The sequence below is a fragment of the Delphinapterus leucas genome, chromosome 17 (assembly GCF_059928025.1).
Source record: "Delphinapterus leucas isolate spDelLeu-1000000601 "Yukka" chromosome 17, BTC_Dleu_Yukka2, whole genome shotgun sequence".
NCBI classification, from domain to species: Eukaryota; Metazoa; Chordata; class Mammalia; order Artiodactyla; family Monodontidae; genus Delphinapterus; species Delphinapterus leucas.
In genome coordinates, this window is record NC_143145.1 from 53,371,746 (window position 1) to 53,385,230 (window position 13,485).

Below are 13,485 nucleotides of genomic sequence, written 5' to 3' on the forward strand. Positions count from 1 at the left end.
ATATGTGTTAATATTCAATATTTGTTTTTCTCTTTCTGGCTTACTTCACTCTGTATGACAGTCTCTAGGTCCATCCACAACCCTACAAATGACCCAATTTCGTTGCTTTTTATGACTAGTAATATTCCATTGTACCACATCTCCTTTATCCATTCATCTGTTGATGGGCATTTACATTGCTTCCGTGACCTGGCTATCATAAACCGTGCTGCCAGGAACATTGGGGTGCATGTGTCTTTTTGAATTATAGTTTTCTCTACGTAAACACCCAGTAGTGGGATTGCTGGGTCATATGATAGCTCTATTTTTAGTTTTTTAAGGAATCTCCATACTGTTTTCCACAGTGGCTGTATCACTTACATTCCCATTAACAGTGTACAAGGGTTCCCTTTTCTCCACACCCTCTCCAGCATTTATTGTTTGTAGATTTTTTTATGATGGCCATTCTGACTGGTGTGTGGTGATTCCTCATGGTAGTCTTGATCTGCATTTCTCTAATAATTAGTGATGTTGAGCAGCTTTTCATGTGCCTCTTGGCCATCAGTATGTCTTCTTTGCAGAAATGTCTATTTAGGTCTTCTGCCCATTTTTGGATTGGGTTGTTTCTTTTTTTAATATCGAGCTGCATGAGTTGTTTATATATTTTGGAGAATAATCCTTTGTCCATTGATTCATTTGCAAATATTTCTCCCATTCTGTGGGTTGTCATTTCGTCTTCTTTACAGTTTCCTTTGCTGTGCAAAAGCTTTTAAATTTCATTAGGTTCCATTTGTTTATTTTTTGTTTTAATTTCCATTACTCTACGAGGTAGGACAAAAAAGATCTTGCTGTGATTTAGTCAAAGAGTGCTCTGCCTATGTTTTCCTCTAAGGGTTTTATAGTATCCAGTCTTACATTTAGGTCTTTTAACCATTTTCAGTTTATTTTTGTGTACGGTGTTAGGGAGTGTTCTACTTTCATTCTTTTACATGTAGCTGCTGTTCAGTTATCCCAGCACCACTTATTGAAGAGACTGTCTTTTCTCCATTGTATATCCTTGCCTCCTTTGTCATAGATTAGTTGACCATACGTGCGTGGGTTTATCTCTTGGCTTTCTATCCTGTTCCACTGATCTATATTTATGTTCTTGTGCCAGTACCATACTGCTTGATTACTGTAGCTTTGTAGTATAGTCTGAAGTCAGCCAGCCTGATTCCTCCAGCTCAGTTTTTTCCCTCAAGATTGCTTTGGCTATTCGGGGTCTTTTGTGTCTCCATACAAATTTTAAGATTTATTGTTCTAGTTCTTTGAAAACTGCCATTGGTAATTTGATAGGGCTTGCATTGAATCTGTAGATTGCTTTGGGTAGTATAGTCATTTTCACAATATTGATTCTTCCAATCCAAGAACATGGTATATCTCTCCATCTGTTTGTGTCATCGTTGATTTCTTTCATCAGTGTCTTATAGTTTTCTGAGCACAGGTCTTTTACCTTCTTAGGTAGGTTTATTCCTAGGTATTTTATTCTTTTTGTTGCAATAGTGAATGGAATTGCTCCTTAATATCTCTTTTTGTTTTTTCATTGTTAGTGTGCAGGATTACAAGACATTTCTGTGCATTAATTTTGTATCCTGCTACTTTACCAAATTCATTGATTAGCTCTATTAGTTTTCTGGTGGCATCTTTAGGATTATCTATGTATAGTATCATGTCACCTGCTAACAGTGACACTTTTACTTCTTGCCAAATTTGTATTCCTTTTATTTGTTTTTCTTCTCTGATGGCTCTGGCTAGGACTTCCAAAACTATATTGAATAATAGTGGCAAGAGTGGTCATCCTTGTCTTGTTCCTGATCTTAGAGGAAATGTTTTCAGTTTTTCACCATTGAGAATGATGTTTGCTGTGGGTTTGTTATATATGGCCTTTATTATGTTGAGGTAGGTTCCCTCTATGCCCACTTTCCAGAGAGTTTTTCATCATAAATTGGTGTTGAATTTTGTCAAAAACTTTTTCTGCATCTATTGAGATGATCATATGGTTTTTGTTCTTCAGCTTGTTAACATGGTATATCACATTGGTTGATTTGCATATTTTGGATAATCCTTGTATCCCTTGGATAAATCCCACTCCCACGTGATCATGGTGTACGATCCTTTTAATGTGTTGTTTGATTCTGTTTGCTAGTATATTGTTGAGGATTTTTGCATCTATGTTCATCAGTGATATTGGTCTGTAATTTTCTTTTTCTGTAGTATGTTTTTCTGGTTTTGGTATCAGGGTGATGGTGGCCTCGTAGAATGAGTTTGGGAGTGCTTCTTCCTCTGCAATTTTTTGGAAGAGTTTGAGAAATATAGGTGTTAGCTCTTCTCTAAATGTTTGGTAGAATTCACCTGTGAAGCCATCTGGTCATGGACTTTGGTTTGTTGGAAGATTTTTAGTCGCAGTTTCAATTTCAGCACTTGTGATTGGTCTGTTCATATTTTCTATTTCTTCCTGGTTCAGTCTTGGAAGGTTATACCTTTCTAAGAATTTGTCCATTTCTTCCAGGTTGTCCTTGGCATAAAATTGCTTGTAGTAGTCTCTTATGATGTTTTGTATTTCTGCAGTGTCTATTGTAACTTCTCCTTTTTCATTTCTAATTTCATTGATTTGGGTCCTCTCCCTCTTTTTCTTGATGCGTCTGGCTAAAGGTTTATCAATTTTGTTTGTCCTCTCAAAGAACCAGCTTTTTTTTATTATCTTTGCTATTGTTTTCTCTGTTTCTATTGCATTTATTTCTGCAGTTCCTTTTGATATAAGTTTAGGTTTTTTATTTGAGATTTTTTCTTGTTCCTTGAGGTAGGATTGTATTGCTACAAACTTCCCTCTTAGAACTGTTTTTGCTGTATCCTCTAGGTTTTAGATCATCATGTTTTTGTTGTGATTTGTCTCTAGGTATTTTTTGATTTCCTCTTTGATTTTTTCAGTTATTTCTTGGTTATTTAGTAACATATTGTTTAGCCTCCAAGTGTTTGTGTTTTTTTACTTTTTTCCCCCTGTTATTTATTTCTAATCTCATAGTGTTTTGATCAGAAAAGATGCTTGATATGATTGCAATTTTCTCAAATTTACTGCGGCTTGATTTGTGACCCAAGATGTAATCTATCCCAGAGAATGTTCCATGTACACTTGAGAAGAAAGATTAATCTGCTGTTTTGGGATGGAATGTCCTATAAATATCAATTAAATCTTTCTGATCTATTGTGTCATTTAAAGCTTGTGTTTCTTTATTAATTTTCTGTCTGGATGATCTGTCCATTCCTGTAAGTGAAGTGTTAAAGTCACCCACTATTATTGTGTTACTGTCGATTTCCTCTTTTATGGCTGTTAGCATTTGCCTTATGTATTGACCTGCTTCTATGTTAGGTGCATATATATTTATAATTGTAATATCTTCTTCTTGGATTGATCCCTTGATCATTACATAATGTCCTTCCTTATCTCTTGTAACATTCTTTATTTTAAAGTCTATTTTGTCTGATATGAGTATTGCTACTCCAGGTTTCTTTTGATTTCCATTTGCATGAAATATCTTTCTCCATCCCCTCACTTTCAGTCTGTATGTGTCCTTAGGTCTTAAATGGGTCTCTTGTAGACAGCATATATATGGGTCTTCTTTTTGTATCCATTCAGTGAGCCTGTGTCTTTTGGTTGGAGCATTTAATCCATTCACATTTAAGGTAATTATTGATATGTATGTTCCTATTACCATTTTCTTAATTGTTTCTGGTTTGCTTTTGTAGGTCCTTTTTTTCTGTGTGTTTCCCACTTAGAGAAGTTTCTTTAGCATTTGTTGTAGGGCTGGTTTGGTGGTGCTGAATTCCCTTAGCTTTTGTTTGTGTGTAAAGCCTTTGATTTCTCCATCATCGAATCTGAATGAGATGCTTGCTGGTAGAGTAATCTAGGTTGTAGGATCTGCCCTTTCATCACTTTAAATATATCATGCCATTCCCTTCTGGATTCTAGAGTCTCTGCTGAGAAATCAGCTGTTAACCTTATGGGAGTTCCCTTGTATGTTATTTGTTGTTTTTCTCTTGTTACTTTTAATAACTTTCCTTTGTCTTTAATTTTTGTCAGTTTGATTACTATGTGTCTCAGCATGTTTCTCCTTGCGTTTATCCTGCCTGGGACTCTCTTCACTTCCTGTATTTGGGTAGTTATTTCCTTTCCCATGTTAGGGTATTTTTCGACTATAATCTCTTCAAATATTTTCTCGGGTCCTTTCTCTCTGTTCTCCTTCTGGGACCCCTATAATGAGAATGTCGGTATGTTTAATGTCTCAGTGGTCTCTTAGGCTGTCTTAATTTCTTTTCATTCTTTTTTCTTTATTCTGTTCCATTGCCGTGAATTCCACCATTCTGTGTTCCAGGTCACTTATCCGTGCCTCTGACTCAGTTATTCTGCTATTGATTCCTTCTAGTGTATTTTTCATTTCAGTTATTGTATTGTCCATCTCTGTTTTTTTGTTCTTTAATTCTTCTAGGTGTTTGTTCTTTAATTCTTCTAGGTCTTTTTTCAACATTTCTTGCATCTTCTTGATTTTTGCCTCCATTCTTTATGAGGTCCTGGATCATCTTCACTATCGTTATTCTGAAATCTTTTTCTGGAAGTTGCCTATCTCCACTTCATTTAGTTGTTTTTCTCGGGTTTCATTTTGTTCCTTTATCTGGTACTTAGTCCTCTGCCTTTTCATTTTGTCTGTCTTTCTGTGAGTGTGGTTTTCGTTCCACAGGCTGAAAGATTGTAGTTCTTCTTGCTTCTGCTGTCTGCCCTCTGGTGGATAAGGCTATCTAAGAGGCTTGTGGAAGCTTCCTGTTGTGAGAGACTGGTGGTGGGTATAGCTGGTTGTTCCTCTGATGGGCAGGGCTCAGTAAAACTTTAATCTGCTTGTCTGCTGTTGGATCGGGCTGAGTTCCCTCCCTGTTGGGTTTTTGGCTTCGGATGACCTAGCACTGGAGGCTACATGCTCTTTGGTTGGGCTAATGGTGGACTCCGGGAGGGCTCATGCCAAGGAATACTTCCCAGAACTTCTGCTGTCAGTGTCCTTGTCCCCGTGGTGAGCCACAGCCAACCCCTGCCTCTGCAGGAAACCCTCCAACACTAGCAAGTAGGTCTGGTTCAGTCTCCTATAGGGTCACTACTCCTTCCCCCTGGGTCCTGATGCACACACTACTTTGTGTGTGCCCTCCAAGAGTGGAGTCTGTGTTTCACTCAGTCCTGTTGAAGTCTGCAATCAAATCCCTCTAGACTTCAAAGTCTGATTTTCTGGGAACTCCTCCTCCCATTGCCAGACCCCCAGTTTGGGAAGCCTCACATGGGGCTCAGAACCCTCATTCCAGTGGGTTGACTTCTGTGGTATAATTGTTCTCCAGTTTTTGAGTCACTCACCCAGCAGTTATGGCATTTGATTTTATTGTCATTGCGCCCATCCTACCGTCTCACTGCAGCTTCTCCTTTGTCTTTGGATGTGGGGTATCTTTTTTGGTGAGTTCCAGTGTCTTCCTGTCGATGACTGTTCAGCATTTAGTTGTGATTTTGGTGCTCTTGCAAGAGGGAGTGAGTGCATGTCCTTCTACTCTGCCATCTGGAACCAATCTGGGCAACTATTGCTTTAATTGTTAAAAAAAAAATTTCAGCAATCAAAAGACAACATAATGGAAATATATTGAAAATGCAAATGCATATTTATTTAATAAAGAAGTAATTATATAATTATTTGAACATTCAAATTGTTACATACTTAATGTGAAGGTATTAATAACAATATAGTACTGACTACATTTTTAAGGTATCCAATAAGCCACTGTAGTTTAGTTTTATTATTGCATCTTAACTACAAGGTGAGTAATAGTAGTATTCTCAATGTTAATATGTGGAAATTGAGATTTATATGAGTTAAATCACCTAGATAACAAATAGAAGATCAAGCACATGAATTCATGATGATATAGATCTGATTCCATTTCATATGCTCGGAACCAGATGGACAAGACAGTGATTGAAGTTATTTTGAGATCTCAAAAAACAGTTTTGCATAATTAATTAAGTTATCCTTATTATTTATATGCATTTTTATATTTCATTGTAACGTATTACCATCACCCAAGACACAACTTCAAATTTGCAACCTTGAAATATGGTCTTTTGGTGACTGGTGCCAGTATTTTGAAATTTAGCATCTTGAGAATCTGTGGGAGAGTAATGAGTTTAATTTTCCATAGAATCAACAGATTTCTTTGGTCAACCAACATAAATACTGAAATTTGCAAATTTCTTGTAGGCTAGATCTAGCATATATTTTCTTCTCATTACAGAAATACAAAGAGGAAGTGACTGAAATTTTTGCTTTTATAAATTCTGCCTATGGTATGCAGAAATTCTGTGTGGCAATAGTAGTTTCAGTTGTGAACTCCTATGCTTTGATATTTTAGACTGGAGTATATCTTTTGGAGCCTCGGTTAGAAATCTGAAACCCTCATTATTTCTGCATTTGTTAAACTATGTCTTTTGTTCCACTTGCAGACCAAGTAGTTGGCTTTGATAAAACTTGATCTACATTCAGAGATCTGCTCTGATCTTGGCTTTCTAAATGGTTCATCCTGGGGCACCCTAGAATGTTTGAGAAGATACTTTTAACTGGCTTCTTTTTTTTTTCCTTTTAGCTTGGCTGTTTTCATTTATATACCTGAAACTTTTGAATTTTACATTTGCTCTGAGACTGAAAAAGTTTTGAAAAGCTTTGCATTCATGTATTTGGCATGATTTTCATGAATTAATGCTCTTATTTCAAATGTATAATTTTATTTCATGATTTCTTATATATAGAGAGAGAGATCTAGATAAATGTATATCTGCATATATGTGTGTCCATGTCTTATAAAGAGAATTTGCTGTCTTAAAACAGAAATACTGGGTATGTTTTACCTATGTTTACTCACAATGTTTTGTCAAGATCAGAATTTAAAAGTGATACTTTTGTATCTGTTCTCTTTGAAAATATGTTCATTGAGGGATGTAGCCTGAGGGCATCTTGAAAACAGTTTATTTTAGGATTCCACATATAAACAATTCATGGAACTACAAAATAATCAAACTATAGTGTTATTTTTGTATTCTCAAGCCACTTTCTGCATCTCAACTTTTAATTTATTGGCATTCATGAGATTAAATTAGTGATGCTAAATCATGCCTTAAACACACACACACACACACACACACTATATTTACATCATTCTTCTGTGTCTTTATATCTACTATGCATTCCACTAAAGCACCTAGAGGATAAAAATTAGAATTACTTTTCCTAAATTGTCTATCCAGCTTGCATTCTACTTTCCCAACTCTTCTGGACATTTTCAATATTTTTCAGATTCCCACCAGTACCTTGAACCCAATATGTGTCAAGTGAAATTCTTCTCTTTCTCTCTCTTTTTTAAGTGTGATCCCAGAAGTCTCACCAAGAGATGGTGTTGATTCTTCTCAGTGCAAGAGGTAAGTTGATTTCCCATGGAGTTCTCCTGTATAAATCAATATTAGGGTCTACTTGGCACCTTTTGAATTTCCTTCTTTGGTTTTGATAACAGGGACCTACCTGAATACAATTTACTTAGACTTACATGTAGAGGTGTTTATGAAAATAGACCAGTCAGATCTCACGCTCTGAGGAACATAACTGTCCAATGATACTAGTTGCTGCCCCTGTGGATTCACCACTGCAGTAACACTGAGACCATGTATTCCATGTCCTGCTCCTAGCCAATGACCGAGCACAGAGGAAGTCCTAAGGTGGACCCATTTCAGTGAAAAGCAGGGCTCTTCCAAGGCACAGCTTTGTCTTGAGAGCACTCAGCTACCCAACCCCAGCATTCTTCCAATTGTACTGTAATCTGTGACGTGTCCTACAATAACCCTCATTCCAATCACCATTTTCTTACACAAGATTGATATTTATATCATAAGCTGAAGATTCTTTCCCCTTTCTTCTGCTGCCCCTCCATCCCGCTTTCATCTCTAATCCCATTTTGACTTCAGCATCTTGCAGAACCCACACTAATGTAAATGGAAAATAGAATAGTTCAAGAAAACTGGTGGTAAAATGAGGATTTGAGATTGATTCACTATCCCCTGTGCTGGTGAAAAGTACATCATCCTGAGTAGTTTTGGGGCATAGACAGTTCCAAACACAAGATGATTACCCACTAACTAAATATTTCCCCGTTTAAGTCGCGGGGAAATAAACTTGTGGAGGGAAATATCCTTGAAGTTGTAAGTGATTCTGGCGTTTGTGACCTTTCAGTAGCTTCCAGCACCACTTTTGCTGACCCACAAGCTGAGGACTAGTTTAAAGCTCAGCATAACTTGGCTAAGGATGTACAAGGTCTGATAAAAGAGAAAAGATATTACATATTGGAGAAACTGCAAAAATAGCTAGTGAGTACAAGAAGGAGTCAAGGAAGCAACCCTGGAATTGGATTTTAATGGTGTTGATGAAGGGGTCTGGAGCTTAAGACTGGATAAATCATGACCCATTGACTTGGAAACACAATTTCTGGCTTTAGAATGGCTTTCTAAAGACATGGATAAATCACCACCTTGGAGGCAAACTCTGAATGGACAGAATGCTGTCCTTCCAGATGTAGTGTATGCACTAAATCAGAGCGCATACTTTATATGGCACCATGTCCCCAGTAGTTCCAGGAAAATTGGGATGATCAGTAGGTGTACAGAAAAGTCACCATAATGGTAGGAGTAATCAATCTTGATCAGTAAGAGGGATTAGGGCTGTTTTTAAAATATGCAGTCAAGGAGGAAACCATATGGAACACAGGTGACATACTTGAACACCCCTTGATACTCCCTGGACCCATGCTAATAGTGTCCAAACATACTCTGAAGACTTGGCCTAAGAGCTTTATAATTGACAAGAGCTCAGAACCTCAGAAATGAAAGTTTGAGTCACCTTGTCAAGATGAAGTGATGGTGCAAAACAAGGCTTTGTGAATAGTTCCATTTTCCTGCAGTGTCACAGCTTTCCAAGCAAAGATTACTAGAAATCTGTGTAAAGCAGGGGTCTCCAACCCCCGGGCCATGGACTGGTATTGGTCCGCAGCCTGTTAGGAACCAGGCCTCACAGCAGGAGCAAAGCTTCATCTGCTCTCCCCATCTCCCCATCGCTCCCCATCACTCGCATTACTGCCTGAACCGCCCCCCATCCGTGGAAAAATGGTCTTCCACGAAACCGGTCCCTAGTGCCAAAAAGGTTGGGGACCACTGGAAGGATAATTGGATAGTAAACAGGCTTTGGAAATCACAGATTATGCATTGCTCAAGTGCCATTTGCTTGCATTCTAATGTAATAAATATGGACTCTACTTTCTTATCTCCCCCAGAGCAGAGCCATTTGATTACAGTTAGAAGCAGCATAAAGGGGACTTGTTTACGCTGTACAGTCCAAGTCTCTCATCTCTTTCTCTCTCTCTCTCAGTTGCTCCACCTCTCAGAGAGGAGGAACATCAGAAGTGCCAGCCACCCTATGTAAGCTCCAAGTCTCATCTTTTCAAAGTTCCTTTCCTGTAGTGCAACTTCTGCACATTCAGGTGATCTCTGGTCCATTTTATCAGGTCAGTTGTATTTAGAATTGGTACTGGAGAAAGGGCAAGGATGAGTACCAGTTGTAGCCCTGAGACCACTTGCAAAGAGAGGGACTGTTATTCATCTCACTAACCTTCCACTTTTAAGGTTCTCTTTGGGATGATAAGCCCATAGGAACCATGGTGGAGCTGTGCCACCAAGCGTCATGGAGAAATGGATATATGTAGCACAGGGATGGACTGTGGTAACCTTAAAAACATGACACTCAGATCTCCTATTACAGGGATCATGATTGACTGATGGCTCCAGTTACTGTTACCAGCACAGGACAGAGCCTGGTGTGGCCAAGAAAGCGGGCCATTCCTGTGAATACAAGACTGCCCCAACAGGTGAGTTTGGCTCTAGGATGCCCCATTGGCTTTGCCAAACCTTTCTTGGAACTGCAATGTAGTCTGAGACTCTTCTTATTCATTCTACCTTCCTTTCCTCTGTCCTTCCATGGATATCAGATCTGCATCATGTTTTGAAGGTTCTCCTTTCTTTCTCATGCTCCTAGGCGTTAACAGATCTCTTGCAAGTCTGATCCCTTCTTACCATCTGCTTTCCACAAATGCAAAATGACTCAGAGTATAAATTTATGGAGCAGCTCCAGGGAATCCAACGTGATCTTCTCTTATGCACCTGATGGCACTCAGGAAACATTTCTTAAACACTTTCTGAATGAACATTTGTGGGAGTGTGCATGAGGCCAAAGATTAGCAGCCATCATTTTTTGCTCTTGCTATATTACTATATTTTCATCTTTTGTACTAAGTAAATGTAGCCAGCTATTAGCCTGTATGGACAGAGGGAAGAAAAAGAAGGACTCTTTATTTTAACAGTGAATGAAGATAGCAGTTGACTCTCTAGATGGATGCTGAGAGTTGTATTCTATGAAGGAAAAAAGATTGACCCGAGTGGACAATCATTTGTCACTTAGTAGCATAATGCAGAAACATTTCCCTATAAATAAATGTACACATAAGTGTAGTATTGTCGATCAGTCTGGTTTTTTCTTGTTTTTAGAAAGTATAAGGGATTTTCCCTCTGATTTGGTTGAGAAGAAAAGGAAAACGAAAGAAGGCAAAATAAAAACCCCAAACAGTTACTAAGCAGTTTGCAGTGACTGTTTAATGTTACTACGGAACAAATGATTTGGGGGTGCTTGTAATCTACTCTGGGAATTCGTTCATAGACACATAACATACTCATGTATGTCACGCTGCTGTTGACACTGACTAAGCTATTGATTAGAACTCCAAAATTCTCTCAAGTTTGGATACTCATTGGTGTCCCATGCGGAGTTTTAAAAATACACATGCCTCAACCACACCTCTAGAGACTCTGCCTCAATTTCTCTGGATGAGTCTAGGCATTAGTATTTTTAAAAGTTTCTTGGATGTTTCTAAAATGCAATCAGGATTGAAAACAATTGGTAACATGTAAAAGAGAGAGAGAGACAGAGAGAGAGAGAGACAGGGAGAGAGAGAGAAAGAGAGAGGGAGAGAGAAACTGAATATTCCATCCATTTTCTAGATCAGTGGAAAGTTGTATATTCACCTGACCTGTTTGCAGAGGTGACAGTAGCAATTATATTGCACTAGGAAGGGTTCAGAGGCACTTCCTCGTCATGTTATTTCTTGATCGACTAGTTCACGTTACACTTTATCTCAGTCTGAAGACCCATGCCATCTCCTTTAATGGACTACATTCAAAGCCTCAGTGTTGGTCTCACTGTCACTGTGGCAGGGTCTTTCAGCCTAGATTCCTCAGAGTTACAGGCTTTAAAAATTATGGCTTTTATTCACATCCTTTGAAACCATATTCTTAAGTGGTTAGTAATTTTATTGATACTTTTTTAAAGTTCTCTTTTTCAATGAAAGAAGTATCGCATTGTGTGTCAAAAGAAGTTTATGGAAATAAACCTGAGCAAATAGTAAGTCAATGCTCCGGATTAGACCGCAGGGCCCTTTGCTGTCCATTCTGCTGCTAACTCACTGAGGCATGAGGCTAGGGTATGGCTTTGATGCCCTTCACGGCCTCTTTGGATTAATCCTTAGCCTTAATGCCTTAAGACTCAGTGAGGTGCAACATACCAATTCCCGCATGTCCTGTTTCCCTTAGTGATGGGTTAGTTTTTGATTCATCATTTCTGCAAGTATCGTGTCAAATGGGTCGATAAAAGCATCAATGTTAGGACAGTTCCTGTCCCGGTGGTCAGCTAGTGCCCACATGCTGAGAATTAAGTGGCGAATCACCACACAAATGCCCCAAGACATAAGAATTAGGCTGTATTGACACGTTTCTCAGATGAAGCAAAACAATAATTTCTGACCTGCTACATTCCATTGTTGGATTGCTCAGTCATTTCATAGAGACTTCTGCTAACAATTAATACAGTCATAAAAAAGGGAAAATAACAGGGGGAAACATGCACACAAATTGAAAACAGATATCTGAATGCTGTTGCCCCACAAATTTAGATCAACCCCACGTCTGCCTGGAAACTTGTAAATAGCATTCATAAGTGATGTTATCATATAAAGTGTGGTGGGGAAATCACAATGGTGCCTATTTGTACATTCTGGAATTAATATCTATGCGCAGATAATTAAGAGAACAATAAAAATACACGAAACAAATGTACGCAGGGGAAGGTAAGAACTGAACATGATCCAAATATGTCATATTGTGGAAACCTTAGGGAAATAAAGTTTTATGGGATACTGGCAGACAGCATAGCTACTGGAACCAGGATTTTGAAGTCTTGCAGCTTGGAAATAATGCTTTCAGTTAATAAGGGTGTGTGGGTGGAATTAAACACACCACTCCCACTACTGCAGTCAGAATTATGTGCCTCATTTCCATACACGGTCCTGAAAATAATTCTTGCAACTTCTTTTATGAGAATGCTTTTGAACAAACCATGGTAGCGTCAAATGATATCAAGATAAAACTTCTGTTGCTACGTGCTCATCCTCTTACATTATAAAGGCTTAGATATACACACAGGCATCAGGAACACTCCAGTGTGTTCCAAGAGAACAGACTTTAGCCAAGTGAATCAATTTCAATTTTTGAGCCAATGAAAATCCTTTGAAGACTGCCGAGGTTATTAAAAGGCAACAATACTACAACAAACGGTGTTTTCACAAGCTAGTGTTTCCTGGTTTTAGGAATGTGTTGTGCAACAAAATAGATACAAGGCCAGATATAGTCTAAGTGATTTAACTCTTTTGTTTATGTATCTCACAATATAGGGCAGCAGGCTTAGGTGGCGGGGGGGACAAGTCTCACATTTGAGGCACAATTAAATGCACATGTAGTGGTTTTTTTAAACATCTTTATTGGAGTACAATTGCTTTACATTGTTGTATTAGTTGCTGCTGCATAACAAAGTGGATCAGCTATGCGTATATTTATATCCCCATATCCCGTCCTTCTTGCTTCTCCCTCCCACACTCCCTATCCCACCCCTCTAGGTGGTCACAAAGCGCCTAGCTGATCTCCCTGTGCTATGCGGCTGCTTCCCACTAGCTATCTATTTTACATTTTGTAGTGCATGTATGTCAATGCCACTCTCTCACTTTGTCCCAGCTTACCCTTCCCCCTCCCCGCGTCCTCAAGTCCATTCTCTATGTCTGCATCTTCTTCCTGTCCTGCCCCTAGGTTTTTCAGAACCTTTTTTTTTTTTTAGATTCCATATATATGTTAGCATACGGTATTTGTTTTTCTCTTTCTGACCTACTTCACTCTGTGCACTATTCAGTGTACTTTGATTTATAACAGAGTAGATTTCAAAATCAAAAAGTTTATATTATCAGTTGTGTGTGTTT

The 13,485-nt window shown here is 38.4% G+C and overlaps 2 long non-coding RNA genes across 3 annotated transcripts in view; one reads left to right on the forward strand and one right to left on the reverse strand.

Annotated features, from left to right (window-relative positions):
- Window positions 1–13,485, forward strand: part of LOC149747027 (uncharacterized) — a 95,875-nt gene that overhangs the window by 66,745 nt on the left and 15,645 nt on the right. For both annotated transcript variants that reach the window (XR_016388495.1, XR_016388494.1), the window contains exons 3-4: window positions 7,457–7,510; window positions 9,894–9,999. This is a non-coding gene — a long non-coding RNA (uncharacterized LOC149747027). The remainder of the gene's footprint in view (window positions 1–7,456; window positions 7,511–9,893; window positions 10,000–13,485) is intronic.
- The window catches only part of LOC149747028 (uncharacterized), a 102,782-nt gene that overhangs the window by 21,502 nt on the left and 67,795 nt on the right, over window positions 1–13,485 (reverse strand). The window lies entirely within an intron of this gene.